Genomic DNA, 14,286 nt, shown 5'->3' with positions numbered 1-14,286 from the left:
ACACACGCACACACACACACATACACTCATCACCTCCCGACTCCTACTTATTAGTCGCTCCTTACAAGAGGCAGATCCTTCTTGCCTCGGCCGTATTCTTATCTCTGCAGCCAAACGGACACACACATACACACACACTCACACACGCACGCACACACGCACAGACATACATACACTCTTCACTTCTCGACTCCTACCCATTATTCTTCTCTTACGACAGGCAGGGCCTTCTTGCCATGGCCGTGTTCTTATCTCTGCGAGCCGACCGCACACACACACACTCACACACACATACACACACACTTACACGCACACAGGCACACACGCACACACGCACACGCAAACGCACACGTACACGCACACGCACACACTCTCCACCTCTCGACTCCTATCCATTAGTCGCCTCTTAAGACAGGCAGGGCCTTCTTGCTCCGGACGTATTCTTATCTCTGCAGGCCGAATAGACACACACACACTCACACACACACACATACACTCTTAACCTCTCGACTCCTACCCATTAGTCGCCTCTTACGACATTCAGGGACTTCTTGCCACGGACGTATTCTTATCTCTGCGAGCCGAACGGACATACACACACACTCACACACACACGCACGCTCACACGCAGACACACACACGCACACACGCACACGCACTCGCACACGCACACACTCTCCACCTCTCGACTCCTACCTATTAGTCGCCTCTTACGACAGGCAGGGCCTTCTTGCCTCGGCCGTGTTCTTATCTCTGCAAGCCGAACGGACACACACACATACTTACACAAGCACACACACACGCACACACGCACACACACATACACTCTTCACCTCTCGACTTCTACCTATTAGTCGCCCCTTACAACAGGTAGGGTCTTCTTGCCACAGCCATGTTCTTATCTCTGCGAGCCGAACGGACATACACACACACTCACACACACACGCACGCTCACACAAAGACACACACACGCACACACGCACACGCACACGCACACACTCTCCACCTCTCGACTCCTACCTATTAGTCGCCTCTTACGACAGGCAGGGCCTTCTTGTCTCGGCCGTGTTCTTATCTCTGCAAGCCGAACCGACACACACACATACTTACACACGCACACACACACGCACACACGCACACACACGTACACTCTACACCTCTCGACTCCTACCAATTAGTCGCCTCTTACGACAGGCAGGGCCTTCTTGCCACGGCCGTGTTCTTATCTCTGCGAGCCGACCGCACACACACACACTTACACGCACACAGGCACACACGCACACACGCACACGCACACGCACACGCACACACACTCCACCTCTCGACTGCTATCCATTAGTCGCCTCTTACGACATTCAGGGACTTCTTGCCACGGCCGTGTTCTTATCTCTGCAAGCCGAACGGACACACACACACTCACACACACACAGGCACACACTCACACACACACGCACACACGCACACACACAAATACACTCTTCACCTCTCGACTCCTACCCATTAGTCGCCTCTTACGACAGGCATGGACTTATTGCCTCGGCCGTATTCTAATGTCTGCGAGCCGAACGGACACACACCTACTTACACACGCACACACACACATACACCCTTCACCTCTCGACTCCTACCCATTAGTCGCATCTTACGACAGGCAGGAACTTCTTGCCACGGCCGAGTTCTTTTCTCTGTGAGCCGAACGGACACACACATACATACACACACACTCACACACGCACGCACACACGCACAGACATACATACACTCTTCACTTCTCGACTCCTACCCATTATTCTTCTCTTACGACAGGCAGGGCCTTCTTGCCTCGGCCGTATTCTTATCTCTGCAAGCCAAACGGACACACACACATATACACACACACTCACACACGCACAAACACACGCGCACACACACACACACACACACACACACATACACTCTTCACCTCTCGACTCCTATTCATTAGTCGCCTCTTACGACAGGCAGGGCCTTCTTGCCTCGGTCGTGTTCTTATTTCTGCAAGCCGAACTAACACACACACATACTCACACACGCACACACACACGCACACACACACACATACACTCATCACCTCCCGACTCCTACTTATTAGTCGCTCCTTACAAGAGGCAGATCCTTCTTGCCTCGGCCGTATTCTTATCTCTGCAGCCAAACGGACACACACATACACACACACTCACACACGCACGCACACACGCACAGACATACATACACTCTTCACTTCTCGACTCCTACCCATTATTCTTCTCTTACGACAGGCAGGGCCTTCTTGCCATGGCCGTGTTCTTATCTCTGCGAGCCGACCGCACACACACACACTCACACACACATACACACACACTTACACGCACACAGGCACACACGCACACACGCACACGCAAACGCACACGTACACGCACACGCACACACTCTCCACCTCTCGACTCCTATCCATTAGTCGCCTCTTAAGACAGGCAGGGCCTTCTTGCCCCGGACGTATTCTTATCTCTGCAGGCCGAATGGACACACACACACTCACACACACACACATACACTCTTAACCTCTCGACTCCTACCCATTAGTCGCCTCTTACGACATTCAGGGACTTCTTGCCACGGACGTATTCTTATCTCTGCGAGCCGAACGGACATACACACACACTCACACACACACGCACGCTCACACGCAGACACACACACGCACACACGCACACGCACTCGCACACGCACACACTCTCCACCTCTCGACTCCTACCTATTAGTCGCCTCTTACGACAGGCAGGGCCTTCTTGCCTCGGCCGTGTTCTTATCTCTGCAAGCCGAACGGACACACACACATACTTACACAAGCACACACACACGCACACACGCACACACACATACACTCTTCACCTCTCGACTTCTACCTATTAGTCGCCCCTTACAACAGGTAGGGTCTTCTTGCCACAGCCATGTTCTTATCTCTGCGAGCCGAACGGACATACACACACACTCACACACACACGCACGCTCACACAAAGACACACACACGCACACACGCACACGCACACGCACACACTCTCCACCTCTCGACTCCTACCTATTAGTCGCCTCTTACGACAGGCAGGGCCTTCTTGTCTCGGCCGTGTTCTTATCTCTGCAAGCCGAACCGACACACACACATACTTACACACGCACACACACACGCACACACGCACACACACGTACACTCTACACCTCTCGACTCCTACCAATTAGTCGCCTCTTACGATAGGCAGGGCCTTCTTGCCTCGGCCGTATTCTTATCTCTGCAAGCCAAACGGACATACACACATACTCAAACACTCACACACGCACACACACGCACACAGGCACACACACACACACACATACATTCTTCACCTCTCGACTCCTACCCATTAGTCGCCTCTTACGACAGGCAGGGCCTTCTTGCCACGGCCGTGTTCTTATCTCTGCGAGCCGACCGCACACACACACACTTACACGCACACAGGCACACACGCACACACGCACACGCACACGCACACGCACACACACTCCACCTCTCGACTCCTATCCATTAGTCGCCTCTTACGACATTCAGGGACTTCTTGCCACGGACGTATTCTTATCTCTGCAAGCCGAACGGACACACACACATACTCACACACGCGCACACACACGCACACACGCACACACACATACACTCTTTACCTCTCGACTCCTACCCATTAGTCGCCCCTTACCACAGGCAGGGCCTTCTTGCTACAGCCATGTTCTTATCTCTGCGAGCCGATAGGACATACACACACACTCACACACACACGCACGCTCACACGCAGACACACAGACGCACACACGCACACGCACACGCACACACATACACTCTTAACCTCTCGACTCCTACCCATTAGTCGCCTCTTACGACATTCAGGGACTTCTTGCCACGGACGTATTCTTCCCTCTGCAAGCCGAACGGACACACACACATACTCACACACGCGCACACACACGCACACACGCACACACACATACACTCTTCACCTCTCGACTCCTACCTATTAGTCGCCCCTTACAAGAGGCAGGGCCTTCTTGCTACAGCCATGTTCTTATCTCTGCGAGCCGAACGGACATACACACACACTCACACACACACGCACGCTCACACGCAGACACACACGCACACACGCACACACACACGCACACACATACACTCTTCACCTCTCGACTCCTACCCATTAGTCGCATCTTACGACAGGCAGGAACTTCTTGCCACGGCCGAGTTCTTATCTCTGTGAGCCGAACGGACACACACATACATACACACACACTTACACACGCACACACAAAGGAACAAACACACACACACATACACATTTTTTATCTCTCGACTCCTACCAATTAGTCGCTCCTTACAGCAAGCATGGCCTTCTTGCCACGGCCGTATTCTTATCTATGCAAGCCGAACGGACACACACACCCATACACACACACACTTACACACGCACAAACACACGCGCACACACACACACACATATACTCTTCACCTCTCGACTCCTATTCATTAGTCGCCTCTTACGACAGGCAGGGACTTTTTGCCACGGCCGTGTTCTTATCTCTGCAAGCCGAACGGACACACACACACTCACACACACACACACACACACACACACACACACACTCACACACACACACTCACACACACACGCACACATGCACACACACACACAAATACACTCTTCACCTCTCGACTCCTACCCATTAGTCGCCTCTTACGACAGGCATGGACTTATTGCCTCGGCCGTATTCTAATCTCTGCGAGCCGAACGGACACATACCTACTCACACACGCACACACACACACACGCACACACACATACACTCTTCACCTCTCGACTCCTACCCATTAGTCGCATCTTACGACAGGCAGGAACTTTTTGCCACGGCCGAGTTCTTATCTCTGTGAGCCGAACGGACACACACATACATACACACACACACTTACACACGCACACACAAAGGAACAAACACACACACACATACAATCTATATCTCTCGACTCCTACCAATTAGTCTCTCCTTACAGCAAGCATGGCCTTCTTGCCACGGCCGTATTCTTATCTATGCAAGTCGAACGGACACACACACACCCATACACACACACACTTACACACGCACAAACACATACACACGTACACACAAACGAACACACGCACACACACGTACACTCTTCATCTCTCGACTCCTACCCATTAGTCGCTCCTTACAGCAAACATGGCCTTCTTGCCTCGGCCGTATTCTTATCTCTGCAAGCCAAACAGACACACATACACACACACACTTACACACGCACACACACGCACACACGCACACACACACACACATACACTCTTCACCTCTCGACTCCTAACCATTAGTCGCCTCTTACGACAGGCAGGGCCTTCTTGCCACGGCCGTGTTCTCATCTCTGTGAGCCGACCGGACACACATACACTGACACACACATACACACACACACTCACACACGCACGCACACACGCACAGACATACATACACTCTTCACCTCTCGACTCCTACCCATTATTCTTCTCTTACGACAGGCAGGGCCTTCTTGCCTCGGCCGTATTCTTATCTCTGCAAGCCAAACGGACACACACACATATACACACACACTCACACACGCACAAACACACGCACACACACACACACATACACTCTTCACCTCTCGACTCCTATTCATTAGTCGCCTCTTACGACAGGCATGGACTTATTGCCTCGGCCGTATTCTAATCTCTGCGAGCCGAACGGACACACACATACATACACACACACACACTCACACACATACACACACACACACACTCACAAACACACACACACGCACACATGCACGCACACACGCACACACACACATACATTCTTCACCTCTCGACTCCTATCTATTAGTCGCCTCTTACGACAGGCAGGGCCTTCTTGCCTCGGCCGTGTTCTTATCTCTGCAAGCCGAACGGACACACACACACGCACACACACACACACAAAAACACACGCACACAGGCACACACACATACACTCTTCACCTCTCGACTCCTACTTATTAGTCGCCCCTTACAAGAGGCAGGGCCTTCTTGCCTCGGCCGTATTCTTATCTCTGCAAGCCAAACAGACACACACACACACACACATACACACACACTTACACACGCACACACACCCACACACGCACACACACACATACACTCTTCACCTCTCGACTCCTACCCATTAGTCGTCCCGTACGACAGGCAGGGCCTTCTTGCCACGGCCGTGTTCTCATATCTGCGAGCTGACCGGAAACACACACACTGACACACACACATACACACACACTCACACAGGCACGCACAAACGCACACACACACATACACTCTTCACCTCTTGACTTCTACCCATTATTCTCCTCTTACGATAGGCAGGGACTTCTTGCCACGGCCGTGTTCTTATCTCTGCAGGCCGAACGGACACACACACGCACACACACACACACACGCACACGCACACACTCTCCACCTCTCGACTCCTATCCATTAGTCGCCTCTTACGACAGGCCACCGCTGTTTTCTCATCTCTGCGAGCGAAGGGCACACACACATACTATAACTGGTATTCCACGCGGTGAAGTATATGAAAATTCGAGGTATGGATCGATAATTAATTTTCAACGGAAGATTTAAGCACCGTCTAATTTGTTTGCGGGATACAATAGTTTTTTTTTAAATATTATTTGCTGTTAGTTTTTATTTTCATATTTACAAATACTTTAACAGTTTTTTTTAAAGATTATTTGCGGTTTATTTTATTAATTAAATATTTACACATACCTATTTTAATTTTGTAAACTGCGTCTAAGGGGGGGTTATATATTTGAGATTTATTTTTTTATATTATTTTCTGCGCACGCACTTGAGCTCACGTGGTGTCCTATTTGCGGTAATTATTTTTTTTTTGGTTGGTATTGAACCGCACACCCCTTAGCGTCCGGTACTTTTTATACGTCTTACCTTTCATTTTGTTCTGTTAAATAGAAATAACTTATGAATTTTTGTTAGGCAAGTAGAAGCCGCATTTTTATATTATTTTTTTATTAAGCCTATGGTAAAGTTAAATAATATTGTAATATGTATTTATTTTCAACTATCTTGGGAATCTATTTATTAAAATTGACTAAATTCTAATCTGACAATTTCATTTATTTTTTTTTATTTATTCAGGTTGTATACTGTTACTTAGTATTTTAGTAGTAAACCTATTGGTAAGTTGGTGGTTTATTGAATAGTAACGTAGGGAAGGCTGTGGGCCAATTTACCTGGCGCCCCTGATATAACTTCGGATTTTTTTTTGTTTTGTGGACCGCACGACCATCTCCACTGTTTTGTCTAGCTGCGAGCCATTCCCAGACTGTCACCGTATAGTACTTTTCTTTCGGGGTGTACGTCTGATTTATATTTGGTACAATTTGTAATTTTTTTATATAGATTCGGTTTTGTACGCCACATATTTTGGCGCCCAACGTGGGGCCCTTAATTAATTAACCTTTTTTTGTCAACCCCTTGTGTAGATTCCTCTTAATTAGTTAACCTAACGTGTTTGGGCTTTAATTGACTAACTTTGATTTATTTACTTTACCACTGGTTTTGCACTTAGTAGTAGTCTTAGAACTTCGTGTTTAGTGGAAGTGTATGCCAAGAAGTGCTTACTAGTTTTTTTTTGTGTGACGTGAAGTTGGAAGAAGCCAAAAATGGAACTTAAAAGAAGATACTTTGAAGTGGTGTTGTGGAACTTAGAAGAATTATGGATATATTAGGACTTTGAAATATTTCTATTTCAGTTGGAGTTCAAATTTATTTTTTTGAGAAGTTGACTTCGAAATTCTACATTGTGGTTTAACTTACTTATGTTAGGGAATGTAAAATCTTTTTTTGAGATTATGTTGTGACTTGTAATTTGTTCTGAAACAATGAAATTTTGAAAATCTTTTGTGAAATTTTATAGATTGAATAAAGCGACTATTACTTTTATTTTGCTTTTGGTTTGCTCCCATTAATAAAGTAAACTGTACCTGTGTGTTAATATTTTTACTTATATCTTGATTTTGTTTGAATATTTGCTCCTTTCGGTTGATACATTTTTTTTAAATTTTGAACTTTGGCAAGATGGTGCGAAAACTTGTACCCAACTACTTAAGGAAAGAGGAACTGGAATATGAACTCAAAATTCGTGGAGTGTCTACTGGCACTGTTGAGTCTATGAGGACTAGTCTGTCTGATGCACTTAGTCGTGAGGCAGCAAATGAAAGCTTTAGATATCCTGAGCACCCATTCACCTTTTCACAGGATAAAACTGCAATCGAGACTAAACTTGCAGAGCTGAATACGGCTGTTGGAAAGTTTGCCGGAACTCCTACTTGTGCTGAGTCCTTGAGATTGCGGACACAGATTAACCATGTCTTGGGGAGAATTGATCTTATGGTATTGCCAACAGGTGATGATGCAGACGCAACCCAGGTTGTTAAGTCAGACTTTCTTGCTGAGATTTTGAAGTTGTCACAGGATTTACATGATAAGCAGCATCCAATCGGATCTGGTTCGGTACCAGTAGCGCTCGATGTGATTTCGGTTTTAAATCAGTCTTTTCAGGCAGGGGTAGGACAAGTTCATGCTTCTTCTCCTGGAGCAATGTCACAAGCTGATAATAATGTTCTTTCAGGGTCTGTCTCTAGTTTTTCTTCTGGGATGATACTTCCCCATAAATGGGGAATAGAAAAGTTTTCAGGTTCTGCTAGGGGTATGTCTATTTCTGCATTTTTTGAGATGGTGAATGAATTGAGTCTCACTCGTCATGTACCAGATAGTATACTTTTGGAATCAGGTATAGATTTATTTTCGGATAAAGCCTATCAGTTTTATAAAGATGTTCGTCTACGTGTAGGGAGTTGGGCTGAATTAGTTGAAGAGTTTCGTAGGGAGTACCTGTCAGCTCACCATGGGGAAGCGCTTTTTGAAGAGCTTCGGAGGAGAACTCAGCATTCGTCTGAGACTATTGGAGTTTACTTGGCAATAATGAATAGTTACTTTAATCGCTTGCGTTGTCATGTTCCAGAGGAAGTTAAATTGTCTATAGTTATTAGGAATTTGCATCCGTTCTATCAAGATAGATTACGTGATCCTTTGCCAGGTACCTTGGAGGAACTTCGTGTTCTATGTCGCAGTATGGAGGAAAGACGTGATTGTATTAGGAACTATGTTGAACCGAATAGTAGGAAAATGAATACTTTGGAAAAGGACCTAGCTTATATCAGTGTGGATGCTGAAAGTTTTAGTAGTGTTAGTGAGGGTCCTGTTGCTTCATCCGAATCGGAGTCGGCTAGAGGAAAGTTTAGGACTTTAATCTGTTATCGTTGTAATAAGTCAGGCCATAAGGCAGTAGGGTGTCTAATGAAGAAGGAGGCTGTTCACTGTTTTAAGTGTAAGAAAGAAGGGTTTACAGTCAGAACTTGTCCTTCGTGTAATTCGGGAAACGGAAGGAAGCGCACCTAACTGGTCGAAGAGGTGTTGCCGACGTTGACTCGACCAACCTACGTCCTATTTTAGACTTTATTTTACATCATTCCGAAGGAGATGAACGTCCATATTTGAAAGTTAAAGTCTTAGGAAAGGAAATTTTGGGATTATTGGATTCTGGTGCTTCAAAGACCATTGTAGGAAGAACTGGTTGGAAATTTTTACAAAACTTGGGTTTAGAGTTGTATACTTCGAAGAAGACCGTTTGTAGAGTGGCGAATGGTCAGATGTGTGAATCGTTGGGGGAATGTTTAGTACCTTTCATGGTTAGGGATCGCTTGCGTGTCTTGCCAGTATTAGTTATTTTGGACGTACCGCACATTCTGATTTTAGGATCTGATTTTTGGCGTGTTATGGGTATCGTTCCAGATTTGAGGCATAACTAATGGTATTTTTCGGACGCTCCAGCAATGGTAGGTTCAGTGAATCATCTCCGAGGTCAAACTATTTTGACCGATGCAGAGAAGTCGCAATTGGAGGAAGTTATTAATAGAAGTCGTGAACTAATGGGCACTTCTCTTGGTTGTACTGATGTCACTGAGCATGTGATTGTTTGTAAATCTGCACCCATAAAACAACGTTACCATCCTGTATCCCCAGTAATCCAAAGCCATATTGATAAAGAGCTAGAAGATATGTTGGCGAAAGGTGTAGTGGAGCGATCGAATAGTGCTTGGTCGTCCCCGATTCTCTTGGTGAAGAAAAAGGTTCCAGAAGGTGAAGAACCAAAATGGAGGTTCTGCGTAGACTATCGAAAGCTTAATGCCGTAACAGAGAGGGATGGCTACCCATTACCGTACATCTCTAATATTTTAAATAAATTGAAGAACGCGCATTATCTTTCCACCATAGACATTAAGTCGGCGTATTGGCAGGTACCTGTTGCTAAGGCTTCCAGGCCTTATACTGCTTTTACGGTTCCTGGTCAAGGTCTTTTTCAGTTTTGCAGAATGCCTTTTGGATTACATAATGCCCCGGCTACATGGCAGAGGTTGATAGATCGTGTCCTCGGTCCGGAGTTGGAACCCTATGTTTTTACTTACTTGGATGACGTGGTCATCGTGACAAAGTCTATTGATGAACATGTAAGGATCTTAGAGGAAGTCTTTAGACGCTTGAGAGAAGCTAAGTTAACCGTTAGCTGGGATAAATGTCAATTTTGTAGACCGGAACTAAAGTATTTGGGTCATGTGGTTGATAGGAATGGACTACATGTTGATGGTGATAAGGTCAAGGCTATGCTACGTATCCCAACACCCACATCCGTCAAGGAAGTTCGTAGCATCATAGGCACATTTTCCTGGTATCGAAGATTTATTCCTTCCTTTGCGACACTACTAGCTCCAATTACAGCGATATTGAAGAAAGGAAGAAAATTCAATTGGACCCCGAGTTGTGAAGAATCTTTTCAGAAAATAAAAGAATGTCTAGTTTCTGCTCCGATACTTAATTGTCCTGACTACAATTTGCCTTTTGTTGTCCAATGTGATGCCTCAGGATATGGAGTGGGCGCCGTGTTATTGCAGCCAGGCCCGGATGGTGACGAAGTAATTAGTTTCCTGAGCAGATCACTAACGCGTCAAGAAAGGAATTTTTCCACGACGGAACGGGAATGTTTAGCTGTGTTATGGGCAGTCGAAAAACTGCGTCCTTATTTGGAGGGTGTTCCGTTTACGGTCGTGACTGATCACGCATTTCTCGTATGGCTTCAAAATTTGAAGGATCCTACTGGAAGATTAGCTCGATGGGCGGTAAGATTGCAACAATATGACTTTAAGATTGTGCATCGGAAAGGAAAAGAACATGTTGTCCCCCATTTGTTATCTCGGTCAGTTCCCGTGCTTGATATGGTTGAAGAGGTTGTACCGCTTCCTAGTGGTGATAGTTGGTATGATAAACTTTGTAGAAAAATCGAGTCTAATCCCTTGAAGTATCCTCAGTGGAGAATGTCTGGTGGCAAACTTTATAAATACATCCGTCTTAGTCATGGATTTTTGGTCGAGGAAGTGGACAATTGGAAGGAAGTCGTTCCTAAGGGTCAACGATTGGAAGTGCTGAAGTTGTGTCATGATAGTCCTTTAGCAGGTCATATGGGGATCCTGAAAACTTATAAGCGTATTAACGAGAAGTATTTTTGGCCGAAACTGCGGAGTGATGTGTCTCGTTACGTTGGACGTTGCTCACTGTATGCCATGCATAAGGTGGAACAAGGTAAGCCCAAAGGCTTTATGACTCCTCAACCTAAAGCTACTCAACCTTGGGAGATAGTAGCAACCGATCTTATGGGACCTTTCCCAAGATCAACTCAAGGCTATAAGTTTATCTTAGTGGTAATGGATGTGTTTAGTAAATTTTCTTTGGTATTTCCGTTGCGATCCTCAAAAGCCGTGCATGTCGTTAAGAAAATAGAAGAAGAAGTTTTTCTCGTATTTGGAGTTCCACGTCTGTTACTATGTGATAATGGTGTCCAGTATACTTCGGGTATTTTCAAGAAAATGATGGAAACCTATGGTGTCTCAGTTCGTTATAATGCGTTGTATCATCCACAGTGCAATCCATCTGAACGCTATAACCGAACCCTTAAAACAATGATGGCAACTTATATAGCTGACAACCATAGGAAGTGGGATGAAAATTTGGCCAAACTAGCATGTGCTACGCGCACTGCATACCACGAGTCGACTGGTCAAGATCCCTACTTCATAAATTTCGGTCGGAAGATGGTAGTGGATGGACGAGATTTTTCCCGAAAGGACAAACTCGGAGACCCAGAGGACGAAGTAGCTAAAATGGGATATAATCGATCGCGTGGACTCCAGGAATTATTTGTTGATGTTAGAAAACGTTTAGATAAAGCTTCGGCTAAGTGTGAGAAGACCTATAATCTACGGAGACGTCCAGAGGAATTTCAGCCCCATCAGTCAGTATGGCGGAGAAATTTTGTGTTGTCAGATGCCGCTAAATATTTCACGAAAAAGTTAGCTCCTAGATGGATAGGACCCTACTTCGTGAAGAAGAAAGTTTCCCCCTGGACATATAGTTTAGAGGATGAAAATGGCAAGGATCAAGGTATTTGGAATATTAAGGATTTAAGGATTAGTAACCCGACTGGTGATCCCGATAGGATTTAGGTCGGAGTAGAACGGACTAGCAAAAGTTTTGTCTAGTCTAAGTAAATTTAGTTAGTCTTCTGAAATTGGTTGTATTTATTTTTTTTTTGTTTTGTCCGTGAAGGATGACTGAGTGTTGGCTATGATCGGTTCTTAGGATGTATTTGGATGGTCAACCGATTCGTTTTTTTTTGTGTTAGGTAGCCAATACGAAGTCGTAGGGTTGCGGTAGCCCTAATTTCTTTTGATTTATGGAATTGAATGTCACTTAGCTTTGGTCAGAAATATGTTGTCTTCGATGATATGGCGTTGGGATTTGTTTTGATGTTAGTAAGCCATTCTATTTAATTGGGATTTTTTCGAAGCCACATAATTATGTTTTAGTGAATCTTGTTGGATAATAGCTTAGTTTTGGATGATTCACTAAATTTCTTTGTATACGGATTTAAATTCTGAAAGACCTATCTCATTTTTATTTTAATGAACAATTGGAATTACACTACTGTTTCGGTAGATGTTTCTCGCAGTATCAGTAAGAGTGGAATGGTGGAGAGTTTCTTATGGACTCATGTTATGCGAGGTATAGTGAAGTACTAGCGATGCCCCAGAGCTGGGAGGTCGCGAATAAGGGCAACATCCAGTAACCGACCTAATCAGTGTTGTCAGATTGACGTTGGAATTTGAAACTATTCTACTTGATCTCATACGATGAGAGATGACTGTTGTGTGGAAGTGGAGTAAGTGTTGTAAGTAAGTTGTTGCTTTGTGCGTGTGGTTTGAGATTGGTATGTCTTTCGTTGTCCAAGTACTTGCGCATGGTGAAGACGGTGTGGATGATGATTGTGTTGTGGACTTCGCTCGGAGTTTAGGTAGTGCGTCGCTAGCGCGAGGGAAAATTTTCTTTGTCTAGTTTTTCCTCGTAAATTTCTCTCTGGGAAAGGAAGGTGTTGTTACGTTCCAAATTTAAAGTAGAAAGTCCCACCTCTATTTTATCAAAATTTAAATAATTCAGGACGTGTAAGAGCGGTTGCCTATAATATATTATAAGCAAGGTGGCGAAAATAAAATTAGTAATTTTCAAATAGGGGTAATGTCTGGCAAATTGTGCTGAAGTTAAGGGAACACGTCCTCTTTTTTGTGAAGAAACTAATTTAGATCGTTCTTTCTTCGTCGCCTCTTACGACAGGCAGGGCCTTCTTGCTTCGGCCGTGTTCTTATCTCTGCAAGCCGAACGGACACACACACATACTCACACACGCACACACACACGCACACACGCACACACACACATACAATCTTCACCTCTCGACTCCTACCTATTAGTCGCCTCTTACGATAGGCAGGGCCTTCTTGCCTCAGTCAAGTTCTTATCTCTGCAAGCCGAACTAACACACACACATACTCACACACGCACACACACACGCACACACGCACACACACATACACTCTTCACCTCTCGACTCCTACCCATTAGTCGCCTCTTACGACAGGCATGGCCTTCTTACCACGGCTGTATTTTTATCTCTGCGAACCGAAGGGACACACATACACACACACTCACACACACACACATGCACACACGCACGCTCACATACACTCTT

This window comes from Diabrotica undecimpunctata, unplaced genomic scaffold, assembly GCF_040954645.1.
Source record: "Diabrotica undecimpunctata isolate CICGRU unplaced genomic scaffold, icDiaUnde3 ctg00000571.1, whole genome shotgun sequence".
Taxonomy (NCBI): domain Eukaryota; kingdom Metazoa; phylum Arthropoda; class Insecta; order Coleoptera; family Chrysomelidae; genus Diabrotica; species Diabrotica undecimpunctata.
The sequence above is the reverse complement of the archived record's forward strand: the minus strand, read 5'-3'. Positions refer to the sequence as shown.